Source organism: Cherax quadricarinatus, chromosome 75, assembly GCF_038502225.1.
Source record: "Cherax quadricarinatus isolate ZL_2023a chromosome 75, ASM3850222v1, whole genome shotgun sequence".
Taxonomy (NCBI): Eukaryota; Metazoa; Arthropoda; class Malacostraca; order Decapoda; family Parastacidae; genus Cherax; species Cherax quadricarinatus.
The window spans coordinates 7397963-7422962 of NC_091366.1; the positions used below are offsets into that span (position 1 = coordinate 7397963).

General features: G+C 41.7%; 1 protein-coding gene across 2 annotated transcripts in view; it reads right to left on the reverse strand.

The window, feature by feature from the left end:
* Window positions 1-25000, reverse strand: part of Timp (Tissue inhibitor of metalloproteases) — a 429110-nt gene that overhangs the window by 284385 nt on the left and 119725 nt on the right. Inside the window, exon 1 of one of the 2 annotated variants that reach the window (XM_070100997.1) lies at window positions 12856-12992. The exons of the other annotated variant lie outside the window; for it this stretch is intronic. The gene's annotated coding sequence lies outside the window, so the exon portion shown is untranslated. Of the gene's footprint in view, window positions 1-12855; window positions 12993-25000 lie in introns of those variants that run through there. 2 annotated transcript variants of the gene reach the window in all.

Genomic DNA, 25000 nt, shown 5'->3' on the forward strand with positions numbered 1-25000 from the left:
TACACCTCTCAGGGTATATACACTGAAATACACCTCAGGGTATATACACTGAAATACACCTCTCAGGGTATATACACTGAAATACACCTCTCAGGGTATATACACTGAAATACACCTCTCAGGGTATATACAGTCAAATACACCTCTCAGGGTATATACACTGAAATACACCTCTCAGGGTATATACACTCAAATACACCTCTCAGGGTATATACACTGAAATACACCTCTCAGGGTATATACACTGAAATACACCTCTCAGGGTATATACACTCAAATACACCTCTCAGGGTATATACACTCAAATACACCTCTCAGGGTATATACACTGAAATACACCTCTCAGGGTATATACACTCAAATACACCTCTCAGGGTATGTACACTCAAATACACCTCTCAGGGTATATACACTCAAATACACCTCTCAGGGTATATACACTGAAATACACCTCTCAGGGTATATACACTGAAATACACCTCTCAGGGTATATACACTGATATACACCTCTCAGGGTATATACACTGAAATACACCTCTCAGGGTATATACACTCAAATACACCTCTCAGGGTATATACACTCAAATACACCTCTCAGGGTATATACACTCAAATACACCTCTCAAGGTATATACACTGAAATACACCTCTCAGGGTATATACACTGAAATACACCTCTCAGGGTATATACACTGATATACACCTCTCAGGGTATATACACTGAAATACACCTCTCAGGGTATATACACTGATATACACCTCTCAGGGTATATACACTGAAATACACCTCTCAGGGTATATACACTCAAATACACCTCTCAGGGTATATACACTCAAATACACCTCTCAGGGTATATACACTCAAATACACCTCTCAGGGTATATACACTGAAATACACCTCTCAGGGTATATACAATGAAATACACCTCTCAGGGTATATACACTGATATACACCTCTCAGGGTATATACACTGAAATACACTTCTCAGGGTATATACACCTCTCAGGGTATATAAACTGAAATACACCTCTCAGGGTATATACACTCAAATACACCTCTCAGGGTATATACACTCAAATACACCTCTCAGGGTATATACACTCAAATACACCTCTCAGGGTATATACACTCAAATACACCTCTCAGGGTATATACACTCAAATACACCTCTCAGGGTATATACACTGAAATACACCTCTCAGGGTATATACACTGAAATACACTTCTCATGGTATATACACTGATATACACCTCTCAGGGTATATACACTCAAATACACCTCTCAGGGTATATACACTGAAATACACCTCAGGGTATATAAACTGAAATACACCTCTCAGGGTATATACACTCAAATACACCTCTCAGGGTATATACACTCAAATACACCTCTCAGGGTATATACACTCAAATACACCTCTCAGGGTATATACACTCAAATACACCTCTCAGGGTATATACACTGAAATACACCTCTCAGGGTATATACACTGAAATACACCTCTCAGGGTATATACACTGAAATACACCTCTCAGGGTATATACACTCAAATACACCTCTCAGGGTATATACACTGAAATACACCTCTCAGGGTATATACACTCAAATACACCTCTCAGGGTATATACACTGAAATACACCTCTCAGGGTATATACACTGAAATACACCTCTCAGGGTATATACACTGAAATACACCTCTCAGGGTATATACACTGAAATACACCTCTCAGGGTATATACACTGAAATACACCTCTCAGGGTATATACACTCAAATACACCTCTCAGGGTATATACACTCAAATACACCTCTCAGGGTATATACACTGAAATACACCTCTCAGGGTATATACACTCAAATACACCTCTCAGGGTATATACACTGAAATACACCTCTCAGGGTATATACACTGAAATACACCTCTCAGGGTATATACACTGAAATACACCTCTCAGGGTATATACACTGAAATACACCTCTCAGGGTATATACACTCAAATACAGCTCTCAGGGTATATACACTGAAATACACCTCTCAGGGTATATACACTGATATACACCTCTCAGGGTATATACACTGAAATACACCTCTCAGGGTATATACACTGAAATACACCTCTCAGGGTATATACACTGAAATACACCTCTCAGGGTATATACACTGATATACACCTCTCAGGGTATATACACTGAAATACACCTCTCAGGGTATATACACTCAAATACACCTCTCAGGGTATATACACTGAAATACACCTCTCAGGGTATATACACTGATATACACCTCTCAGGGTATATACACTGAAATACACCTCTCAGGGTATATACACTGAAATACACCTCTCAGGGTATATACACTGAAATACACCTCTCAGGGTATATACACTGAAATACACCTCTCAGGGTATATACACTGAAATACACCTCTCAGGGTATATACACTGAAATACACCTCTCAGGGTATATACACTGAAATACACCTCTCAGGGTATATACACTGATATACACCTCTCAGGGTATATACACTCTCAGGGTATATACACTGAAATACACCTCTCAGGGTATATACACTGAAATACACCTCTCAGGGTATATACACTGAAATACACCTCTCAGGGTATATACACTCAAATACACCTCTCAGGGTATATACACTCAAATACACCTCTCAGGGTATATACACTGAAATACACCTCTCAGGGTATATACACTGAAATACACCTCTCAGGGTATATACACTGAAATACACCTCTCAGGGTATATACACTGAAATACACCTCTCAGGGTATATACACTGAAATACACCTCTCAGGGTATATACACTGAAATACACCTCTCAGGGTATATACACTGAAATACACCTCTCAGGGTATATACACTGAAATACACCTCTCAGGGTATATACACTGAAATACACCTCTCAGGGTATATACACTCAAATACACCTCTCAGGGTATATACACTGAAATACACCTCTCAGGGTATATACACTGAAATACACCTCTCAGGGTATATACACTCAAATACACCTCTCAGGGTATATACACTCAAATACACCTCTCAGGGTATATACACTGAAATACACCTCTCAGGGTATATACACTCAAATACACCTCTCAGGGTATATACACTGATATACACCTCTCAGGGTATATACACTCAAATACACCTCTCAGGGTATATACACTCAAATACACCTCTCAGGGTATATACACTGAAATATACCTCTCAGGGTATATACACTGAAATATACCTCTCAGGGTATATACACTGATATACACCTTTCAGGGTATATACACTGATATACACCTCTCAGGGTATATACACTGATATACACCTCTCAGGGTATATACACTGATATACACCTCTCAGGGTATATACACTGATATACACCTCTCAGGGTATATACACTGATATACACCTCTCAGGGTATATACACAACTCTAAGGGTATATACACAACTCTAAGGGTATATACACTGATATACACAACTCTTTGGGTATATACACTGATATACAAAACCGTAGGGTATATACACTGATATTCACAACTCTAGGGGTATATACATTGATATACACAACTCTAGGGGTATATACACTGATATACACCTCTCAGGGTATATACACTGATATACACCTCTCAGGGTATATACACTGATATACACCTCTCAGGGTATATACACTGATATACACCTCTCAGGGTATATACACTGATATACACCTCTCAGGGTATATACACTGATATACACCTCTCAGGGTATATACACTGATATACACCTCTCAGGGTATATACACTGAAATACACCTCTCAGGGTATATTACACTGATATACACCTCTCAGGGTATATACACTGAAATACACCTCTCAGGGTATATACACTGATATACACCTCTCAGGGTATATACACTGTAATTAATCAGTTTGCATATTCTTCGTATCTAAATAATCTGAAATAAATACAAATATTATTACTGCATCATTATATTTCCATTACATTAATATTTTAATAATATATTACTATAAAAACAATTATAATTAATCCAACTCTTAATGTACTCCAATAAAGTCAAAGTTACTTTCAAAGTATATATAAACAATATAAACAATATATATATAGTCTGGTTGTAGGCTGAACTTAAATAAAAAATTTACATGGTAGTGATATATAATACTGGATCTCCTTGTCAAAAAATAATCTACAATAAGCAAAATACCAGATATGTATAGGCTTTTTTTTTTTTTTTTTTTTTTTTTTTTTTGGCTGGAGGTTGAAGACAATAGATGCATGTGTATTTTTGCCGTGCCTATTAAGCCGAACTCCTTTCAAAATTGGACTTCTCCAAAATTTTTGTTTTACATATTGGTGAATATAATTTTTACCAAACCTAACTTAGAAATCTCACCTAGCTAAAGTCTGCTATATCACAGGTCAGTTTATGTTCAAACTGACGTTAGCAGATTCATGGTAAAAGAGAAAATAATAAATTTTCTTATTAGACAGAATATATATATATATATGTGTGTATGTATATATATATGTGTGTGTGTGTGTGTGTATGTATATATATATATATGTGTATAGTATATACGTGCCGCAAAGGTAAAACTGGTCAATTAGCAAGAACTAATTTAAAATTAAGTCATTTCTAAATTTTCTCTTATACTTTTAAAGATATATTTCTTTTCATTTATGTTAATGTAAAAATTAATAATTTTGTACCAAAAGAACCTTAGAAAAATTACCTAATCTTACAACAAGCACAATTTAATTTAGTCTAATCCAACTAAATATATTTTAGATAAGTTTACAATAACTTAATGATAAACAAACACAATGAAATATATTTTTTTCGTTAGGTTCAGAATGATTTCTGCGAAATTACTGCATACACAAATTTTCGCTTGCCTTATTCGGCAAGAAGAGTGTTGCTATTTAAGCCATAATCGCAGGTTTTATCTATTCGGCACGACATTACTATATATGTGAGGGTTCCCAGTTCAGCTATAGAGGTGGTACTTTCCTTTGGATAATATATATATATATATATATATATATATATATATATATATATATATATATATATATATATATATATATATATATATATATATATATTAAAAAGTCGGCCGTCTCCCACCGAGGCAGGGTGGCCCCCCCAAAAAGAAAATACTTTCATCATTCAACACTTTCACCTCACTCACACATTATCACTGTTTTTGCAGAGGTGCTCAGAATACAACAGTTTAGAAGCATATACGTATAAAGATACATAACATATCCCTCCAAACTGTCAATATCCCAAACCCCTCCTTCAGAGTGCAGGCATTGTACTTCCCATTTCCAGGACTCAAGTCCGGCTATATAAAAATAACCGGTTTCCCTGAATCCCTTCACTAAATATTACGCTGCTCACACTCCAACAGATCGTCAGGTCCCAAACACCATTCGTCTCCATTCACTCCTATCGAACACGCTCACGCGTTCACAGCAGGACTCGAACCTGCAAACTCTGTATCAGAGTCCACAGTACTTTGCCACTGAGCTAGACCCAAGATAAGTATGGGCACTTAGCCGAAGCTAATCAATGTTACCCCATACCCCCGGGCACTAAGCTCGTTTAGAAAGTTATTTCATCAAATCTTGCCACATGCAGTGGATAACGAAAGAGATTTGAATGTGGCAAGATTTGATGAAATAACTTTCAAAACGAGCTTGGTGCCCGGGGGTATGGGGTAACATCTCTTAGCTTCGGCTAAGTGCCCATACTTATCTTGGGTCTAGCTCAGTGGTAAAGTACTGTGGACTCTGATACAGAGTTTGCAGGTTCGAGTCCTGCTGTGGACGTAGAGACAATGTAAATAATTTCGCCTGCTTCCGAATTGTTAAGTGTATATATATATATATATATATATATATATATATATATATATATATATATATATATATATATATATATATATATATATATATATATATATATATATATATATATATATAGGTAGTAGGTTGGTAGACAGCAACCGGCCAGGGAGGTACTACCGTCCTGCCAAGTGAGTGTAAAACGAAAGCCTGTAATTGTTTTACATGATGGTAGGATTGCTGGTGTCCTTTTTTCTGTCTCATGAACATGCAAGATTTCAGGTACGTCTTGCTACTTCTACTTACACTTAGGTCACACTACACATACATGTACAAGCACATATATACACACCCCTCTGGGTTTTCTTCTATTTTCTTTCTAGTTCTTATTCTTGTTTATTTCCTCTTATCTCCATGGGGAAGTGGAACAGAATTCTTCCTCCGTAAGCCATGCGTGTTGTAAGAGGCGACTAAAATGCCGGGAGCAAGGGGCTAGTAACCTCTTCTCCTGTATATATTACTAAATGTAAAAGGAGAAACTTTCGTTTTTCCTTTTGGGCCACCCCGCCTCGGTGGGATACGGCCGGTGTGTTGAAAGAAGATATATATATATATATATATTTATATATACATATATATATATATACATATATATATTTATATATATATTTATATATATATTTTATCACACTGGCCGATTCCCACCAAGGCAGGGTGGCCCGAAAAAGAAAAACTTTCACCATCATTCACTCCATCACTGTCTTGCCAGAAGGGTGCTTTACACTACAGTTTTTAAACTGCAACATTAACACCCCTCCTTCAGAGTGCAGGCACTGTACTTCCCATCTCCAGGACTCAAGTCCGGCCTGCCGGTTTCCCTGAACCCCTTCATAAATGTTACTTTGCTCACACTCCAACAGCACGTCAAGTATTAAAAACCATTTGTCTCCATTCACTCCTATCAAACACGCTCATGCATGCCTGCTGGAAGTCCAAGCCCCTCGCACACAAAACCTCCTTTACCCCCTCCCTCCAACCTTTCCTAGGCCAACCCCTACCCCGCCTTCCTTCCACTACAGACTGATACACTCTTGAAGTCACTCTGTTTCGCTCCATTCTCTCTACATGTCCGAACCACCTCAACAACCCTTCCTCAGCCCTCTGGACAACAGTTTTGGTAATCCCGCACCTCCTCCTAACTTCCAAACTACGAATTCTCTGCATTATATTCACACCACACATTGCCCTCAGACATGACATCTCCACTGCCTCCAGCCTTCTCCTCGCTGCAACATTCATCACCCATGCTTCACACCCATATAAGAGCGTTTGTAAAACTATACTCTCATACATTCCCCTCTTTGCCTCCAAGGACAAAGTTCTTTGTCTCCACAGACTCCTAAGTGCACCGCTCACCCTTTTCCCCTCATCAATTCTATGATTCACCTCATCTTTCATAGACCCATCCGCTGACACGTCCACTCCCAAATATCTGAATACATTCACCTCCTCCATACTCTTTCCCTCCAATCTGATATCCAATCTTTCATCACCTAATCTTTTTGTTATCCTCATAACCTTACTCTTTCCTGTATTCACTTTTAATTTTCTTCTTTTGCACACCCTACCAAATTCATCCACCAATCTCTGCAACTTCTCTTCAGAATCTCCCAAGAGCACAGTGTCATCAGCAAAGAGCAGCTGTGACAACTCCCACTTTATGTGTGATTCTTTATCTTTTAACTCCACGTCTCTTGTCAAGACCCTCGCATTTACTTCTCTTACAACCCCATCTATAAATATATTAAACAACCACGGTGACATCACACATCCTTGTCTAAGGCCTACTTTTACTGGGAAATAATTTCCCTCTTTCCTACATTAGAGTATATATATATATATATATATATATATATATATATATATATATATATATATATATATATATATATATATATATATATATATATATATATATATATATATATATATATATATATATATATATATATATATATATATATATATATTCACATGGCACTCAGTCGAACACAAAGTGTGTTCGGTCAACTGTTATGGAATATCTACCTCAATGGCCTTCATCTTATATCAACGGCATACAACACCAACAAGATTAATTCGACACATGTAGATCTGCGTATTTTTAATTTGTAGACGTTTCGTCATCCAGTGGCTTGATCAATACATGGACACAACTGAAGACTGGTAGGTAAGACACATAGGCAACAGTTAGGCAACTTTATTCCGAAACGTTTCGCCTACACAGTAGGCTTCTTCAGTCGAATACAGAAAGTAGTAAGTGACTGTTGCCTGTCTTACCTACCAACCTGTCGGTACTGTACACCATTTTGATATTCACAACTGAAGACTTCAGAAATATATACAGAAGACAATGGAAGACGAGGTAATTAGTCCCTCAGTCAAGGAGCAGGTGATGAGCACCGTGCTTTTAAAGAATTTCTAGTATTAGTCTTTAGATTATGTCCTTGTATTGTACTGATAAACCCACTGGATGGAGATACGTCTACAAATTAAAGATACCCAGATATTGAACATTAAAATGGTATAAAATACCGACAGGTTGTTAGGTAAGACACATATGCAACAGTTAGGTAACTGTTGCATATGTGTCTTACCTAACAACCTGTCGGTATTTTATACCATTTTAATGTTCAATCTGTCAGACACTGCAACACAAGGGTATCTTGGTACAGACCTGCAATCAACTTCGACAACTTCTACTAGTGAGAGCGGCTGGATTTGAGAGGGACCTGACTTCTCAACATCTGAGTTCTTACCTCTCCTAGTGGCCTACGTCTCACCTCTTGGCGCTATAAAAAGCTCCATCCTGTCACTTCATCTCCATATTGTTTCATACTATGGAACAATGCTCTTCTCCAGACTGAGGGACTGACCACCTCAAAACTTTAAGGGTGATGGACTGATTACATCGTCTTCAAGTATCTTCTGCTTCTATCAACTTTTCTGTACTTGACTGAAGAAGCCTAGTGTGTAGGCGAAACGTTTCATAATAAAGATACCTAACTGTTGCATATGTGTCTTACCTAACATACCCAGATATTGCACATGCGTCTAATTTATTATCTTCAACATATGCCAGAATCCCATGCCTTATGCAAGAGAGGAAATTCAAGCCACTCTCAGGCACACAGTTATAAAAACATGGGGAAAACGGTGGTAGGTTAAATTTAAACATAAGAATGGAGGAACACTGCAGCAGGCGTACTGGCCCATACGAGGCAGGTCCTTATCAAAACCACCCATGTATCTGTCCCACCATATTGTTTCATACTATGGAACAATGCTCTTCTCCAGACTGAGGGACTAACCACCTCAAAACTTTAAGGGTGATGGACTGATTACATCGTCTTCAAGTATCTTCTGCTTCTATCAACTTTTCTATATTCGACTGAAGAAGCCTACTGTGTAGGCGAAACGTTTCGAAATAAAGGTACCTAACTGTTGCATATGTGTCTTACCTAACAACCTGTCGGTATTTTATACCATTTTAATGTCCCACCTTTCCTCAGAGCCGCGCAAGAATTTACTTCCGTACCCCAGACACTAATCAAACCCCGCTCCTCCCACTCGTATATTTGTTCAATCTCTTTTTAAAGCTACCCAAAGTCTTTGCCGGAGCTGTAGTAACAATGAATGGAAGAGTGTTAAGAGCCAGGGATCAGGTGGATATCCTAGGGGTGAAATATGACCATAAAAATGTCTATGAGGAATTTCGTGGTCAATCATGTAAACACGGCAGATAATAAGCTAACAGCAGCAGAGGCTGCAAAGTGTGCTCACACCTTGAGTATGCACCACTTTCTTGGACTGCCTTTCCCCCTTGTCTCATCTATAAATTCTAGACAAAACAGAGAACGATGCAAGTCGACCTGCCCCTCGCCTGAACCCGGCCGAGATAGATGTCATTTCAGCAGAGCCTTCAACACCGGAAAGATGTAGGTGACCTTACTACTATATAAAAAGACAAATAGTGGCATGGTAACACACTAGGCTTCACTTCCCGGACAGCGTGAAGACACCACAAGACAGGCAGCAGACAACCACTACATTCTGACTGTCCCCTCTCAAGAACCTAATTTCACCTGAGATCAATCATTTCCAGAATGATTCGAGTAACAATGCAAAATACAACAACTGATATTTAATAAAAGTAAGGCTTTTAAATAAGCTGAGGTAGGTAACAGCTCTTAGCTTGTCAATAAAAGTAAGAACGTTTAACGGAATAAAAATTATGAGAAACAGAGGAAATCATATACAATACGAGGCGTTAAATGCCTACGACAGTTCATTACTATTATTATCATGTATTTCTGGGAGAGCACTAAACCTGTAGGTTGTCATGGCGCCTGGGAAGCGGGAGGTAGGCAGATTAAACAAGAGAGAGATTATAATTAACATATATAACAGGAACCTTGCCTACCCCCAGGGTTGCATCACTGGTGTAGATCGTACCCCACACTGAGGACTCCTTCTTATAAATACTTTAAATACATAAAAAAAAAAAAACCTCACACCTGAGATCAGAACAATTCGTAGCTTACCGAGTCCTGAAGCAATCATAAACGTTGAAAATGCAACGCAAAAAATTAAGTAAACAAATATTGAATACAAGTTACACGCACGATTATTTGTTAATTATTATTAGTAGTAGTAGTAGTAATAGTAGTAGTAATTATTATTATTATTATTGGGAACCACTAAACTCGTAAAGTTAAAACAGAGCTTGGTTTAATCCGAGGAAAAGGTAGGGTAACTCCAATTCTTTGGATTAAGACCCTCTGTAGGGGTACCCCAGAGATCACCTCAGTTATTACATTTATGGAGAAGCGCAAAACCTGTAAGGGTCGTAGAGTAACGGGGGGGAGGGGACGGAATCGAAGAGGTTAACTAGATTGATGATAGCCTATCCATCGATTTTCTAGCCTAACCCAAAACCTTGTTAACATTACCATAAAAAATTTAAGCAGCCTATCGGCCTTGTAACCTAGCCAAAACCTTCACTAAAGGTTAGGTTAGGTAAGGTTCGTCAGGAAACAGGACAAATGTTTCCTGACGCGGGTCTTAGTCAGATGATGACCCGCCTTTGGAGCTTTTGGTCATCTGACCGAGGCCTTCCGCTGGCTTACCGGTCCACCCCTTTAAAAATTATGGTCATTTATAACCATTGTTACTATGTCTTCACTAAAGGTTAGGTAAGACACATATGCAACAGTTAGGCATATTTATTTCGAAACGTTTCGCCTACACAGTAGGCTTCTTCAGTCGAGTACAGAAAAGTTGATAGAAGCAGAAGATACTTGAAGACGATGTAATCAGTCCATCACCCAAAACTTAAATTAAGGGTGATGGACTGATTACATCGTCTTCAAGTATCTTCTGCTTCTATCAACTTTTCTATATTCGACTGAAGAAGCCTACTGTGTAGGCGAAACGTTTCGAAATATAGATGCCTAACTGTTGCATATGTGTCTTACCTAACAACCTGTCGGTATTTTACACCATTTTAATGTTTACCTTCACTAAAATTGACGCAATAAAAAACTAAATTTAGATATCCTATCTAGGAATCTTCAGTTATTTTCCTTGTGGGTGGGGTATGATTATATAATTATCTAGTTAACTTGGCACTATATGCGTAACCCGCGGGGGTCATAGTGCCAGGTTAATGGTAGGTAATTAGGTTTAATTTAAGATATACGTAGCAGTGATGCCTTGGATAAAGATCCCTTCAAGAGGGTCCCTTGATTCGGCGTGAGAACACCCGCATGGGCGTGACAACACCCACATGGGCGTGACAACACCCGCATGGGTGTGACACCCGCATGGGTGTGACACCCGCATGGGTGTGACACCCGCATGGGTGTGACACCCGCATGGGTGTGACAACACCCGCATGGGCGTGACAACACCCACATGGGCGTGACAACACCCACATGGGCGTGACAACACCCACATGGGCGTGACAACACCCACATGGGCGTGACAACACCCACATGGGCGTGACAACCCGCATGGGTGTGACAACACCCGCATGGGTGTGACACCCACATGGGTGTGACAACACCCGCATGGGCGTGACAACACCCACATGACCGTCACAACACCCACATGGGTGTAACAGCCCCCACATGAACGTCACATCCACATGAGCGTCACAACATCCACATGAGCGTCACAACACCCTCAAGAGCGTCACAACACCCACATGAGCGTCACAACACCCACATGGTGTCACGCCTATGTGAGGGCTGTTACACCACCCGCATAACCCTCACACCCACATGGGCGTGGATACCAGGCACAACACCCACTCGGCTGCCGTTACATTAACATTAACAATTCCACGAACTAGTATTAACTACCAAACAACCTATACAGAAAATTCCTCACGTAACTCAAATCACAAAAAAATAACGACTTAAATCACGAACGTAAACACTTATTAACAACTTAAATCACGAACGTAAACACTTATTAACAACTTAAATCACGAACGTAAACACTTATTAACAACTTAAATCACGAATGTAAACAAACTTATTAACAACTTAAATCACGAATGTAAACAAACTTATTAACTACTTAAATCACGAACGTAAACAAACTTATTATTTACTTAAATCACGAACGTAAACAAACATTATTTACTTAAATCACGAACGTAAACTTATTAACTACTTAAATCACGAACGTAAACTTATTTAAAGTCATAATTAACATCGCAAATTTTCTCGAATCAACGAAATTTGACGTTATACAAGATTCTTTAACGAGGTTGTATGATTATGTACGGTGGACTGGTTGTTAAAATACACACGCATACACAGTTGGCATTTTTCAGTGCCAATATTGGTGTCACTACTGGCATGACACTCCCCCTCCTTCCCCATCACAAACTAGTAAACTAGGGGAAGGGTGTGGCTGATCACCTTGTTGAGACAGCTGTGGTAGAGGCAACAGGAAACAGCAGCGAGCACTGAACACGGTAGAGCAGCTCTAGAGTGAGCAGCAGCAGCAACAGCGTCTCTACTCCCCCGTCTCTAAGCACCTACTGACTGGTGCTCTGCTTCCCGCAGCCGCATCCTTACCGCATGCCGCTACCCGTCCGCCCGCTACCCGCTGTCTAGACTTGTGCCTGGGAAAAATCACCTTAAATACGGTGATTCGTAACACATAATGGTGATTAACGTGGATTATAGTGGAGATTAAGGTGGCGTATAATGGTGATTAATGTAGCTTATGCTGGTAGTTAGTGGAGTCGTGTTATAAGCACAGATGTCAGGTGGGCACACATGTGTGCCAGTCCTTTGATACTGAACCCTTCCATGTTTACACACACACACACACACACACACACACACACTCGACCCCTGCAACCACAAATAGGTGAGTACAAATAGGTGAGTACACACACATGAAGTGTAAGTATGGAGAGTGATGTAGTGGAGGTAGATCCATACATAGCTTTAAGAAGAGGTATGATAAGGCTCATGGACAGGAAGAGAGCGGGCCTAGTAGTGACCAGTGAAGAAGCGGGGGCAGGAGCTATGAATCAACCCCTGCAATCACAATTAGGTGAGTACACACTGAAAACATACAGCTTGCCCAGAGAACATTAAGATATAGAACAGACAGAGAACAATATTAGAATGAAGATGGAATCACCAACAAGTCATGAGAAAAAGAACAGAAGAGAAAACCCTGACATTATAGCTGTTACAGAGACAAAGCTTTCAAGAATAATAACAAATGTGATATTCCCAGAGGGCTACCGAACAGTGAGGAAAGAAATGGAAAACAGGAGAGTTGAGGAACTAGAAAACCTAGTGACAGTTATTTCTGGGATTATTATTATAATCAAAAAGAAGCGCTAAGCCAATTTCTGGGATTACATAGCAAGTATTGTATAAAAAGTATTGTATAAAAGTGACATTGGTATACATCTTACAGTAGTGGGCAAACTGGGATAGGACTAAATTTTGTGATTATCTTATACGTCTTAGTCTCCGGCTAAATGTAGTTTGGGTTCTTTTCTTTTCAGAAGAGTTTGCTACCGACTTCTGGCAACCCTGCGACTCTCGTCAGTGCTACAGCAGCTGTTGTTCTGTAAAGCTATTCCTGCAAGCATGCTCCATTAGTGACTGTGGTTTCGCCAAATTCTCCCTTTCAATTCATGATTACTGCTAAGATTCGTGATGAATGTTGCACCTAGGAACCATGCAAGTATTGTAGCTCTTAGAAAACACGCTGATTTGAGTATCAGATCTCCGAAAATTCGAGCCTAGTAAAGTCAACTGTTGGTCGGATTCTGAAGAGAGCTGATGACGCTGGTGATTGTGGAGCGCTGCGTCCAGGAAGATGTGGAAGAAAACGCAAGAAAACACTTCACGATGACAAGATTATCATAAGAAATAGTATGAAGGATCCAAAGAAAACCAGCAAAGATCTACAGAGAGATTTGGCTTCAGTTCGACGATGGTTCCTTGAGGTTGGCAGAACTACGAGAAAACCAGTAAAGAAACAATTATTGACTGCTGCCACGAAGTAAAAACGGCTGCGTGGCCCGGTGGCCTGGTGGCTAAAGCTCCCGCTTCACACGCGGAGGGCCCGGGTTCGATTCCCGGCGGGTGGAAACATTTCGACACGTTTCCTTACACCTGTTGTCCTGTTCACCTAGCAGCAAATAGGTACCTGGGTGTTAGTCGACTGGTGTGGGTCGCATCCTGGGGGACAAGATTAAGGACCCCAATGGAAATAAGTTAGACAGTCCTCGATGACGCACTGACTTTCTTGGGTTATCCTGGGTGGCTAACCCTCCGGGGCTAAAAATCCGAACGAAATCTTATCTTATCTTATCTTGCGGTGGGCACTCGAGATCATAGATGGACTGACAGATGAATGGAAAAAGTTATATTTTCAGATGAGGCGCATTTTGAAGAACATAGGTACAGATCAATGGTAGTGAGACCGAGCAAAGGTGAACCTCTTCGGAATGGACACATTCAACAAGCGCCAAAACCCCTAAGATGTTTTGGAGTAGTTTTATGCTCAAGGCCCTGGACGGCTTGCTATTGTTGAGGGAACGATGAACAGTGACAAATACAAGGCAATCCTGGCAACTCATTTACTTCTCATTGTGGACAGAGACTTTCCTGACGGAGAAGACATTTTCCAGCAGGATCTAGCACCATGCCACACCTCCAGAGAAATGCTAACATTCTTCGAAGAGACTGGATTAAGCGTTCTAAACTGACCTGGAAACTCTCATCACCTTAACCCAATTAAGAATCTATGAGCAATAATCAAAAGCAGGATCGTGAAACAGGATTATTTAATTGTGGAAAAACTAATTGCTGTTGTTATTAGGACCTGGTGCCACGACGATGAACTTGCCAAAATGTGTTTATCATTGGTCAATTCTATGCCAAATCGTGTAGCAATGTTTATAAAGGCAAAGGATAGTCATATCTCTTATTAAATCGATTAATCGTCATATCATTGCCGTGTAATTTCCAAATAAACATTAATTTTGCAAATAAATATGTTACTTCATCACTGTCCCAATTAATATGCACGATACTGTACCAGAAAAATAATAAAGGAGGTGTATAATAGCAATAACAGGGATGGAAAGTTGCGTCTTGCTGATTTTCTGGAGTTGTATGAGTCACGGAGATAAAACAAGACAAGATTGGACGGAATGAATTTTTTTCTGGACAAGACAGCATCTGACTGGATTAATAAGTCAAGTAATCTAGTAGATAAAGGAATACCTGAGGGACAAAAGGCAGAGAGTAACAGTAAGGGAAGAGACAGCAGGGAGAGAGTGAGGAGGGAGGGAGGGAGGGAAGGAGGTAGCGAAGGAAGAAGGGAGAAGGGTAGTGAGGGAAGAAGGGAGAGAGGTAATCAGGAAGGCAGTAAGAAAGGGTTTGGAAGGTAATAAAATAACCTCCACACAGGAACCCTACATCACTCCACCTACCCACACACACTCCCACCATCATCCTAACCCTACCATTAAAGCACCAATTCCAGCCTCCTACCCCTTCATTATAATTAACCCCATTCACTAACTACCACCCATTCTTGATTACCTACCCCCTGACGGCTCCCTTGAATTACCAATTAAACTGATTATGTGAATATATCTACAGGTAGCGGCCTTATCCAGGATATTAACTCAGCTGGGTGAATCTAATTACTCAAAGTAGATTATATTCAATGAAGTTTATGTCGTCTACGTTAGGTTAGGTTAGGTTAGGTTAGGTATGACCCGCAGCTGGAGCTTTCGGTCTTCTGACCCACTTTGGGTAACGGGGGGTACCAAAAGTGGTACCCCCCACTTTGGGAATCACTGGTCTCGATTAAGAAGTGGCAGAGGCAGACTCCATACATAGTTTAAAGAGTATGTACGATAAAACCCACAGGGCTACGAGGGTGTGACTGGCAAGTGGTATGATAAAGCTTATGAAGCAGGGAGAGGGAGGACCTAGTAGCGGCCAGTGAAGAGGCGGGGCCAGGAGCTGAGTCTCGACCACTCTGAGGCAATCAGGATAAAACAAAAATGGGTTGCCAGAGAGCAACAAGAAAAACCAAGGGACAGGAGGAGGAAAATGCAAAGGAAGATTGGGCAGCAGAGCTCATAAAAAGGGATCATGAATGGGAAAAAAACTAGAAGAACTTAGCATGAGAATGGAAGAGAGGATAGATATGGAAAGCAGGAAGTGGGAGGTGCATGTCAAAGCAGCAGAAGCTAGGATACAGAGTTTAGAAGAGGAATTGAAAAATCTGAAACAGCCTAAAGAACTAAAGAACATTTTGGGATTGACAACAGAGACTGCTACCTCAGCCACAAATAAGGGGACTGTAGGGAAAGAAGGGGCACAACTGCATGGAGAATCTCTATCAGAGGAGACTGTAGCAAATGAAAGAGCTAAGCTTTATGTGGAGGCCCTAACAGACAACAACAGAGCCCAAGGAAAGCCGAGAAGGGAAAATGACAGGCCACTGAGCCCAAGTACATTAGCCAGTGAAACTGATGAAAGGAAAGCTGCAGTGGAGGAAACCAAATTAAATGAGGGGATACACAGGGATATGCAGTGGGAGAATGAAAGGGTGAGGTCAGTCTTTGTGTATGGGCTCCAGGAAGTCGAAGGGGAAACATATGAAGCAAGAAAACAAGGGGAAAAAAAAGCAATTGAAAGCATCATGAAAGCAATAGGAGAAGACGATATGACCCAGCTGGAAAATTTTCGGAGAATAGGGGGGTTTGTAAAAAAAAGAACCCGGCCAGTGAGAGTGACCTTCAAGGCAGAAGCGACTCGGACCAGGATCCTGCAGGAGAAAGCACGATTAAGGGACATTACGGCATACAGGAACACACGGCGACAGAACACAAGAAGAAAGGAAGAAACAGAGAGAGATGGTACAAAGGCGAAAGGAGGAAAGAGAGGGGATGGAGAAGACAGACAGGAGATCCCAGACCCAGGAAGAAGATCAAATACAGCCTCCCTCACAACTTCCTATAGAAGCCTCCCAACCAGGTCAACCCCAGTGCAACCAAACACTCTAAATCAAAACACCCATGCCACATCCAATGCCCCCACCCACTACATTACAAACTCCACCCCCACAGCAACAACCCATAGTTCCTTACCAGGTCTCCCACTTCCCCAACCCCAATATACCTCCCAGACCACAGTCTTAGAAAAGAAGTTGAAGGTGTGGTATACAAATGCAGATGGAATAACAAACAAGTATGAGGAGTGGCACGAAAGAATCAAAGAGACATCCCCAGACATAATAGCACTCACAGAAACAAAACTCACCAGAATAATAACAGATTCAATCTTTCCATCCGGATATCAAATCCTCAGGAAAGACAGAGGGAGGAGAGGGGGAGAAGGAGTTGCACTGCTCATTAAAAACCAGTGGGGTTTTGAGAAAATGGAAGGAATGGAGGGCATGGGCGAAAGGGACTACTTAGTAGGAACAATCCAGTCTGAGGGACATAAGGTGATAATTGCAGTAATGTACAACCCACCACAGAACTGCAGGAGACCAAGAGAAGAATACGATGAGAGCAACAGAGCAATGATCGACACACTAGCCGAGGTGGCCAGGAGAGCACACATGGGAGGAGCAAAGTTACTAGTTATGGGTGATTTCAATCACAAGGAGATTGACTGGGAAAACCTGGAGCCCCATGGGGGTCCCGAAACATGGAGAGCCAAGATGATGGATGTGGTACTGGAGAACCTCATGCATCAACATGTTAGAGACACTACCAGAGAGAGAGGAGAGGATGAACCAGCAAGGTTGGACCTTGTATTCACCATGAGTAGTTCGGACATCGAGGGTATCATGTATGAAAGGCCCCTGGGAGCTAGTGATCATGTGGTTCTGTGCTTCGACTACATAGTTGAGCTCCAAGTGGAGAGAGTAGCAGGAATAGGCTGGGAAAAACCAAACTACAAAAGGGGGAACTACTCAGGCATGAGGAACTTCCTTCAAGACATTCAGTGGGAGAGGGAACTGACAGGAAAACCAGTACAAGAAATGATGGACTATGTAGCAACAAAATGCAAGGAGGCAGAGGAGAGGTTTGTTCCCAAGGGAAACAGAAATAATGGGAAGAACAGAACGAGTCCTTGGTTCACCCAAAGGTGTAGGGAGGCAAAAACTAGGTGTACTAGAGAATGGAAAAGGTACAAAAGACAGAGAACTCAGGAAAATAAAGAAATCAGCCGAAGAGCCAGAAACGAATATGCACAGATAAGAAGGGAGGCTCAGAGACAATATGAAAATGACATAGCATCAAAAGTAAAGACTGACCCGAAGCTGTTGTACAGCCACATCAGGAGGAAAACAACAGTCAAGGACCAGGTAATCAGACTGAGGAAGGGTGATGGAGAATTAACAAGAAACGACCGAGAGGTATGTCAGGAGCTCAACACAAGATTTAAAGAGGTATTTACAGTGGAAACCAGTAGGACTCCAAGAAATCAGAACAGGGGGGCACACCAGCAAGTGCTGGATGAGGTACATATAACCAAGGAGGAGGTGAAGAAGCTATGCGAACTTGACACCTCTAAGGTGGTGGGACCAGACAACATCTCTCCATGGGTCCTTAAAGAGGGAGCAGAGATATTGTGTGAGCCATTAACAAAGATCTTCAACACATCATTTGAAACTGGGCAACTCCCTGAGGTATGGAAAATGGCAAATGTAGTCCCAATTTTTAAAAAGGGAGACAGACATGAGGCACTAAACTACAGACCTGTATCACTAACGTGTATAGTATGCAAGGTCATGGAGAAGATCATCAGGAGGAGAGTGGTGGGGCACCTGGAAAGAAACAAGTGTATAATTGACAACCAGCACGGTTTCAGGGAAGGAAAATCCTGTGTCACAAACCTACTAGAGTTTTATGACAAGGTGACAGAAATAAGACAAGAGAGAGAGGGGTGGATCGACTGCATATTTTTGGACTGCAAGAAGGCCTTCGACACAGTTCCTCACAAGAGGTTACTGCAAAAGCTAGAGGACCAGGCACACATAACAGGAAAGGCACTGCAATGGATCAGAGAATATCTGACAGGGAGGCAACAACGAGTCATGGTACGCGACGAGGTGTCAGAGTGGGCGCCTGTGACAAGCGGGGTTCCACAGGGGTCAGTCCTAGGACCTGTGCTGTTCTTGGTATACGTGAACGACATAACGGAAGGGATAGACTCAGAAGTGTCCTTGTTTGCAGATGATGTGAAGTTAATGAGAAGAATCAAATCGGACGAGGATCAGGCAGGACTACAAAGAGACCTGGACAGGCTACAAGCCTGGTCCAGCAACTGGCTCCTTGAATTTAACCCTGCCAAATGCAAAGTCATGAAGATTGGGGAAGGGCAAAGAAGACCGCAGACACAATATAGTTTAGATGGCCAAAGACTGCAAACCTCACTCAAGGAAAAAGATCTGGGGGTGAGCATAACACCGAGCATATCTCCTGAGGCGCACATCAATCAGATAACTGCTGCAGCATACGGGCGCCTGGCAAAACCTACGGATAGCGTTCCGATACCTCAGTAAGGATTCGTTTAAGACTCTGTATACCATCTACGTCAGGCCCATACTGGAGTATGCAGCACCAGTTTGGAATCCACACCTAGTCAAGCACGTCAAGAAATTAGAGAAAGTGCAAAGGTTTGCAACATGACTAGTCCCAGAGCTACGGGGATTGTCCTATGAAGAAAGGTTGAGGGAAATCGGCCTGACGACACTGGAGGCCAGGAGGGTCAGGGGAGACATGATAACGACATATAAAATACTGCACGGAATAGACAAGGTGGACAAAGATGGGATGTTAAAGAGATGGGACACAGACACAAGAGGTCACAATTGGAAGTTGAAGACTCAGATGAATCAAAGGGATGTTAGGAAGTATTTCTTCAATCATAGAGTAGTCAGGCCATGGAATAGCCTAGAAAGTGATGTGGTGGAGGCAGGAACCATACATAGTTTTAAGGCGAGGTATGATAGAGCTCATGGGGCAGGGAGAGAGAGGACCTAGTAGCAATCAGCGAAGAGGCGGGGCCAGGAGCTGTGACTCGACCCCTGCAACCACAAATAGGTGAGTACAAATAGGTGAGTACACACACACGGTCTAGGGGTGAGTATAACACCGAGCATATCTCCCGAGGCGCACATCAATCAGATAACTGCTGCAGCATACGGGCGCCTGGCAAACCTACGGATAGCATTCCGATACCTCAGTAAGGAGTCGTTCAAGACTCTGTATACCATTTACGTCAGGCCCATACTGGAGTATGCAGCACCAGTTTGGAATCCACACCTAGTCAAGCACGTCAAGAAATTAGAGAAAGTGCAAAGGTTTGCAACAAGACTAGTCCCAGAGCTACGGGGATTGTCCTACGAAGAAAGGTTGAGGGAAATCGGCCTGATGACACTGGAGGCCAGGAGGGTCAGGGGAGACATGATAACGACATATAAAATACTGCACGGAATAGACGAGGTGGACAAAGATGGGATGTTCCAGAGATGGGACACAGACACAAGAGGTCACAATTGGAAGTTGAAGACTCAGATGAATCAAAGGGATGTTAGGAAGTATTTCTTCAGTCATAGAGTAGTCAAGCCGTGGAATAGCCTAGAAAGTGAAGTAGTGGAGGCGGGAACCATACATAGTTTTAAGGCGAGGTATGATAAAGCTCATGGAGCAGGGAGAGAGAGGACCTAGTAGCAATCAGTGAAGAGGCGGGGCCAGGAGCTTGAGATTATAAATGAAAACCAGCATGGGTTCATGGAAGGCAAATCATGTATCACAAACCTCCTGGAGTTTTATGACAAGGTAACAGAAGTAAGACACGAGAGAGAGGGGTGGGTAGATTGCGTTTTCCTAGACTGCAGGAAGGCCTTTGACACAGTTCCCCACAAGAGATTAGTGCAGAAGCTGGAGGATCAGGCGCATGTAAAAGGAAGGGCACTGCAATGGATAAGGGAATACCTGACAGGGAGGCAGCAACGAGTCATGGTACGCGAAGAGGTATCACAGTGGGTGCCTGTTACGAGCGGGGTCCCACAGGGGTCAGTTCTAGGACCAGTGCTATTTTTGATATATGTGAACGACATGATGGAAGGAATAGACTCTGAAGTTTCCCTGTTCACAGATGACGTGAAGTTGATGAGAAGAATTAAATCGGACGAGGATGAGGCAGGACTGCAAAGAGACCTGGACAGGCTAGACATGTGGTCCAGTAACTGGCTTCTCGAATTCAATCCAGCCAAATGCAAAGTCATGAAGATTGGGGAGGGGCAAAGAAGACCGCAGACAGAGTATAGGCTAGGTGGACAAAGACTACAAACCTCAGTCAGGGAGAAAGACCTTGGGGTGATCATAACACCGAGCACATCACCGGAGGCACACATCAACCAAATAACTGCTGCAACATACGGGAGCCTGGCAAACCTGAGAATAGCGTTCCGATACCTTAATAGGGAATCGTTCAAGACACTGTACACTGTGTATGTTAGGACCATACTGGAGTATGCAGCACCAGTCTGGAACCCACACCTGGTCAAGCACGTCAAGAAGTTAGACAAAGTACAAAGGTTTGCAACAAGGCTAGTTCCAGAGCTCAAGGGAATGTCGTACGAGGAAAGGTTAAGGGAAATCGGACTGACGACAATGGAGGACAGAAGGGTCAGGGGAGACATGATAACGACATACAAGATACTGCGGGGAATAGACAAGGTGGACAGAGATAGGATGTTCCAGAGAGGGGACACAGGGACAAGGGGTCACAACTGGAAGCTGAAGACTCAGACGAGTCACAGGGACGTTAGGAAGTATTTCTTCAGTCATAGAGTTGTCAGCAAGTGGAATAGCCTAGCAAGTGAAGTAGTGGAGGCAGGAACCATACATAGTTTTAAGAAGAGGTATGACAAAGCTCAGGAAGCAGAGAGAGAGGACCCAGTAGCGATCAGTGAAGAGGCGGGGCCAGGAGCTGAGTCTCGACCCCTGCAACCACAATTAGGTGAGTACGCACACTACACACGCACACACACACACACACACACTACACACACACACACACACACACACACTACACACACACTAACACACACTAACACACACACACACACACACACACACACACACACACACACACACACACACACACACACACACACACTACACACACTACACACACACACACACACACACACACACACACACACACACACACACACACTACACACACACACACACACACACACACACACACACACACACACACACTACACACACACACACTACACACACACACACACTACACACAGTACACACACTACACACACACACACTACACACACACACACACTACACACACTACACACACACACACTACACACACACACACTACACACACTACACACACACACACTACACACACACACACACTACACACACTACACACACTACACACACTACACACACTACACACACTACACACACACACACACTAATAACTCATTACAGCTGTGCCCGGGTGTGGACGTGTGAATGTCTCATTACTTTGTAATTTGTTCACGATTGTAACCGTGTATAGATACGCAGATTATTTATTACCTTTGTAACTTAGTCATGATTGTGACCAGATCTACCTGGAGTTCATTACCTTTGTAACTTGGTCATGACTGTGACCAGATCTACCTGGAGTTCATTACCGTTATAACTTTGTCATAACTGTGACCAGATCTACCTGGAGTTCATTACCGTTATAACTTTGTCATAACTGTGACCAGATCTACCTGGAGTTCATTACCGTTATAACTTTGTCATAACTGTGACCAGATCTACCTGGAGTTCATTACCTTTGTAACTTGGTCATAACTGTGACCAGATCTACCTGGAGTTCATTACCGTTATAACTTTGTCATAACTGTGACCAGATCTACCTGGAGTTCATTACCGTTATAACTTTGTCATAACTGTGACCAGATCTACCTGGAGTTCATTACCGTTATAACTTTGTCATAACTGTGACCAGATCTACCTGGAGTTCATTACCGTTATAACTTTGTCATAACTGTGACCAGATCTACCTGGAGTTCATTACCGTTATAACTTTGTCATAACTGTGACCAGATCTACCTGGAGTTCATTACCGTTATAACTTTGTCATAACTGTGACCAGATCTACCTGGAGTTCATTACCGTTATAACTTTGTCATAACTGTGACCAGATCTACCTGGAGTTCATTACCGTTATAACTTTGTCATAACTGTGACCAGATCTACCTGGAGTTCATTACCTTTGTAACTTGGTCATAACTGTGACCAGATCTACCTGGAGTTCATTACCGTTATAACTTTGTCATAATTGTGACCAGATCTACCTGGAGTTCATTACCGTTATAACTTTGTCATAACTGTGACCAGATCTACCTGGAGTTCATTACCGTTATAACTTTGTCATAACTGTGACCAGATCTACCTGGAGTTCATTACCGTTATAACTTTGTCATAACTGTGACCAGATCTACCTGGAGTTCATTACCGTTATAACTTTGTCATAACTGTGACCAGATCTACCTGGAGTTCATTACCGTTATAACTTTGTCATAACTGTGACCAGATCTACCTGGAGTTCATTACCGTTATAACTTTGTCATAACTGTGACCAGATCTACCTGGAGTTCATTACCGTTATAACTTTGTCATAACTGTGACCAGATCTACCTGGAGTTCATTACCGTTATAACTTTGTCATAACTGTGACCAGATCTACCTGGAGTTCATTACCGTTATAACTTTGTCATAACTGTGACCAGATCTACCTGGAGTTCATTACCGTTATAACTTTGTCATAACTGTGACCAGATCTACCTGGAGTTCATTACCGTTATAACTTTGTCATAACTGTGACCAGATCTACCTGGAGTTCATTACCGTTATAACTTTGTCATAACTGTGACCAGATCTACCTGGAGTTCATTACCGTTATGACTTTGTCATAACTGTGACCAGATCTACCTGGAGTTCATTACCGTTATGACTTTGTCATAACTGTGACCAGATCTACCTGGAGTTCATTACCGTTATGACTTTGTCATAACTGTGACCAGATCTACCTGGAGTTCATTACCGTTATGACTTTGTCATAACTGTGACCAGATCTACCTGGAGTTCATTACCTTTGTAACTTGGTCATGACTGTGACCAGATCTACCTGGAGTTCATTACCGTTATAACTTTGTCATAACTGTGACCAGATCTACCTGGAGTTCATTACCGTTATAACTTTGTGATAACTGTGACCAGATCTACCTGGAGTTCATTACCGCTATAACTTGGTCATAACTGTGACCAGATCTACCTGGAGTTCATTACCGTTATAACTTTGTCATAACTGTGACCAGATCTACCTGGAGTTCATTACCGTTATAACTTTGTCATAACTGTGACCAGATCTACCTGGAGTTCATTACCTTTGTAACTTGGTCATGACTGTGACCAGATCTACCTGGAGTTCATTACCTTTGTAACTTGGTCAT